The sequence below is a fragment of the Tupaia chinensis genome, unplaced genomic scaffold, assembly GCF_000334495.1.
Source record: "Tupaia chinensis unplaced genomic scaffold, TupChi_1.0 Scaffold000569_1, whole genome shotgun sequence".
NCBI lineage: Eukaryota > Metazoa > Chordata > Mammalia > Scandentia > Tupaiidae > Tupaia > Tupaia belangeri.
In genome coordinates, this window is record NW_006160083.1 from 2,860,037 (window position 1) to 2,865,103 (window position 5,067).

A 5,067-nucleotide genomic window follows, 5' to 3' on the forward strand; every position below is an offset into this window, starting at 1 on the left:
CTTTCCCTGCATCACCTTTCTTTGACAAAACCCTGCTTACTTCTTAATTCCCACCCGTCCTCTCTCGGATTAAAATGGAACTTATCTCTCATGTCAAATGTTTTATCACATTATATCAAGTGGCATGAATTAGAATCAAATAATCTTCCTGTGTACATCTTCTAGCATGACCCACATCCACTGAGAATGCCTCATACATGCATAAAGCTCACCAGCGGGTCCTCTCCCTTCTCTGCATGCGTGCCTTTATGAAAGTACCGAGCCTAGAATGTCGGAGGCACCGTCACCCATCCAATAGGCATTGAAAACAGACAGGCAGCACCCTTGGGTCTACAGTTAGGAGTGTGGACACTCTGCCCATCTCCACTGAATTAAATTCCAAACCACAAATTTTCCAGAAGCCTGTGGATTGTTCTTTTCAATGCCTAGGTTGCCTTTTTTTTTTTCTTTGATCAGTATCTTCTGATTCTCAGTTTTGTGTGGCCCGTGTGTGTGCGTGTGTTCCCATGTGAGCGTGTGTTCCTGTGTGAATGTGTGCTTGAATAACCCCATATTCTAAAACTTAAAAACAGCTAGTATTATATTTGATGTTTAATCTGCAGTTCAACCTGTCACTTCATTAATGATTAATCCATCCTTCCCTCTTTCTTTTTTTCTTAATTAGAAGTGCGAGGAAAAAATATTTTTTAGGTTAGCTTGATCGAAGGCAACAGGGCAAATTGTCACTCCTGGGACCCTTAAAAAGGGAAAGCGCGGTGGGATCTTCATTTGAAAAGTCAGAGTGCAGCCTTGGCTAGCACAGATGGTAACACTGGACTTAGCTTGAGTGTTGAAGAATGCAGGCATATTCAAGCCCTCCAGCCTTTAATGTGTATTAATAGTGAAAAAGAAGTGTCACTAAGAATATGTTTTTCAAAAAGCAAGTTACTTTCAGGGCCATTCAAAAATTCACAAGTCTCCCTCGAGCCTTGCTGAATTTCACTGACTAGACAGAGTAAAATGGAATGGGTAGCATTGTGGGAACCCCCAAAATTTAGTGTCATGTCATTGTTCCCATTTTGTTTCCCAATGGATCCTGGTTGTACCCTCCAGAGTATCTGATTTTAAGCACTTAACCATTATAACCAGTCACTACTCATTACTCCCTGCTCTATAGGGGGAAAAAAAATCAGTAGCTTTTTTATACCTAATGAATTATTTTGCCATTTACTCTCTTACTTTCCAAATAACCTGATCCTCTAATTTACAGAATATTGGTGCTAGGCAACCTAACTAATGTAGTACAGAAAAAGTTACTGAATCTGTCATGGATTTAAGACATTTGTCATTTAAAAAACCAAGAGCTTCTCAAAAAGCTTCATTACCATGCAGTCTCAATCATTTAATTCAGTACTTACTGTTTTTCTATAATCTAGCAGCAAAACATCAGATTACCAACATGTTTGATTATTTGAGGCTTCTGTTTCCTTAAGCATGGTGTTTATTTATTTGTTTTTGCATTTATGCCCTGCAAGACTCTCACGTCCACTGGGCTAAATAAGGGAACAGGAACATCAAGGCGGGAGTGTCTGTGAACACTGCTACCCTAAATCTCTTGCTGCAATGAAATTATTCTTTTAACTCCATCCCTTAAGACCATAGTCCTGGGGCAGGTTTCTAAACAATTGGCAGAAGTCTATTGAGAACGACTTGTTGATCTGGGAGATTTCTCTTCCAAATTGTTGCATTTTGATAAATGGCAAAAATGAATAATAGCAAATTAACATTTTGAATGAAGAAAAAGATATATATCTCTGAGATTGTTTGCTGTTTGGGGGTTGTTGATTCTGACTGTTGAGACATTCTCTGGTTTTCAGTGCCTGCTGGCATCTGTCATTCAGAGGCATGTTCTAAGAGTTCCTGTTGTGTTTTTAGCAATGTTTCAAGTCTCAGTTTTATTTACCTGATAAGTCCTTTAAGTTCTTGCTATTTGGGCTTTTTTTATATGTTCGTATTGTTTTCTTCCCCTCTTGAGTATGCCCTTGTAGAAAAGGCTGGATGGCTTTAGTGTGTGCTTGTACCTGAGACTATCTAGATTAATAGCTGGTCATTTAATGCTGTATTTTCTGTCTTGACTAGGCCCCTACTTGGTGCTCTCTGAGCTGGTTTTTCTCTCTGCTTCGTCACTATACTTTTGGCTGAAGTGGGTGCTTGTGGGAGATTATCAGCATAGCATTTGGGGCTCTATATTTGATGTTCTGCATTTCTATCTATTTTATTATGTAACTTGAGAACAGGCTTTCCAAATTCATCTTCACCAAATTTTCTTTTTTTAAACCAAACATTCTCTAGGTTTACTGGAGAAATACATTTGGACATAATGATACCTAACCAGGTCATTTTTTTGTGTGTGTGGTTAAAATTCTCCCATTTATTAATACAAGTGATTTATGTAGTTTTTTCTGTAAAAGACAACATTTTTGATAATGCACCTAAGAAAAAAAAAATTATCTTGTCCAAAATAAAGTGCTGATCGGAAAAAGAAATCTTCATACTGTTTCCCATAATATTTCAGATGTGCAGCAGTATATTCTTTTATTTGCATTTTTTGTCATTTTTCTTCTAAAAAATGTAGCACAATTGTGTATAGTTTTCAGTTGCTGCCAAATATTATAATATACTTATAATATTTTGAGAGAGAATATTTAGAGATTTAAAGCAAGAGAATATTTCAATATGTACAAATAACAATGAATTTAAATTACATTGGAAATGCTGAATTTTTAAAAGAATATCAGATTCCTGTAAGACTGAAGTGGAAGCTTGGCCTCCTTGAAAATTATTGTTGACGTTTAAAGAAAATATAAAACATGGATATGAAATAATCTCCGTATTCCTAAAGCAGCTGCTAAGGAGGAAAGCACAGGCTCAAGAAATAACTCGAAGGCGGTGATCTGAAGTTGGAGTGTCCATAAATCATGCAGATGGCTTTTCCCCCATCTCTCGTGATTAATTCAGCATCTTTCCCAAAACAAAAACATGCTTTTTGAAATTAGAGATCAGATCATCAAGAGACGCACCTAAGATTTGAAGGTCTAAACAAAAATTAATTTATTTTCTTTCCTCCTTGTACTTCTTGAAGACACAGGCTGAGAAGAAAATCGGGATTAAAAGAGATGTGCTTAGGGTGAATTCATCTGCTTAAACCTCACAGGCTCGGAGATGAGTGATTAAAAAGCCATCTCGAACTTGGACGGAATCCACGTCGGTGGTAATAACGTTGCATCCATGCTGGCTTGCTTCAGGCCCGTGTCGCTGTGAACCGGGCCTAGGGAACATTTGACTGGAGATGATACATGGATTATATAGGTCAATTATACACTTAATCTGCCTTCTGGAGGATTAGGTATTTGCAGATTGACTCTGCATTTGGCTTCTCCGTGGCAGTTATCAGATCAGGAGAGGGCCCCTTACCAAACCACCTCGTAAGAACTTAATCAGGCAGTGCGGTCAGACTCGGATGGGACTGCTGCTCAGTATTCTCAGCCTGGCGAGGAGTTTAATTTGCTGTTCCATTGTCAAATCATATACTTGCCCACTTTCTTCGGCAGCACAATAATTGAGTGTGAATATTCCCCTTTAAAGGGGTCATTTGCAAACTGAAACCCCTGCCTATTAAAATGTATTTGCTGTGTTTATATAGGAAACCCATAGATAACCTTATTTTAATAGCCTTATTAAATTACAAAAGTGCCATCATGTGAACTTCTATCAATCAAAGTCAGAGTCATCCCACTGGAGGAAGTACCCAAGAATAGGCTACCAGGAGAGCATTTATGTTGTACCCATGCATAGATCACCCGTTCCGGTGAGGGAGACTGCCTCCATACTCACGAAGTGCGGCGAGGTGCGCAGCATGCCCCAGTGCAGTAGGCTGCCGTCCTAGGGGCTGACTGAAGAAAATCAGGCATATGGCATCCTAGACTGAGACAGTAAGTTATCTCCTCTGTAAGCAATAAGCAGCCTTGAGTGCCCTGAATGGAAGTAATTGTGTAGTGATCCTGGGTCTCCCCTCTGGGGCCTTTGGACCTGATCCTTTCCGGTCTCGGTGACCTTGGACAAGGTACTTAATCTCGGAATGCCTCAGCTGATTCATCTACATAACAGGGAGGATAATAAACAGAACCTTCCTCCTGGAGTTGTTAGGAGGGTGAAATGCTGTATGCATCCACAGCATCGGGCTCTGAGGAAGCACTTGGTAAGTGTTAGCCATCATCTTCATCACCACCATCCTCATCCTCATCATTGAAATGAAACTGCTTTTCCCAGACGGCTTTTTAAATGATTATTATTACCGTTACTAAACAAAACTCCGCGTTTGTGCTAAGGTGCTGTGCAAGTCTTGCTGTCACTTTAAGGCATTAATCACAACTGCTTGGAATTGCTAGATGAACACACAGCAGCCTGCTACCTTTTTACTGTTAGTAAAATGAATTTCTGAAATAGGCAGAACAGTGACGTTTACCAGTGGGGCTTTGAAGTAAGTCAGACAGGAGTAGGAACCCTGGTTTTGCCACTTCCAAGCTATCTAACCGCAGGTAAATTATATAGTCTCTCTGAGCCTCGATTTCCCCACCCGTAAGGAAACAGGCTTCTTACAGTTGTTATAGGGACCAAATAACAGAACGAATGTAGAGCAGTATAGTTAAAAACTCAACAGCTCTTTAATCATCATCATCATCTCATAGAGCTACTGTTCCTTCAAGTGATTTTTGACATGAACCTAATAACCCTACCCCCTCAGCAAACCACAGTACATTGGCACATAAATCAGAAATGACCTTCTGAACTTCGGGAATTTCTTTTGGTTGATCATCAAGAGAGGTACCTAAGATTTCAAGGTCTGGAGTGGGGCTGTTACAGAAGGAAGAAGTGGTTGATACTTTTTACCATTTATGTACATTATAGACATTTAGAAAATATGGCTAAGCAGAAATATGAAAACTAAAATGTCCCCAACATCCAGAGATATAACCTGAGTGTTTATTCTTTGAGATCTTTTTCTATGCCCACATATATATATATATA

At 39.3% G+C, this 5,067-nt stretch overlaps 1 protein-coding gene across 25 annotated transcripts in view; it reads left to right on the forward strand.

Moving 5' to 3' along the window:
• The window catches only part of CADPS (calcium dependent secretion activator), a 423,537-nt gene that overhangs the window by 375,820 nt on the left and 42,650 nt on the right, over window positions 1–5,067 (forward strand). The window lies entirely within an intron of this gene.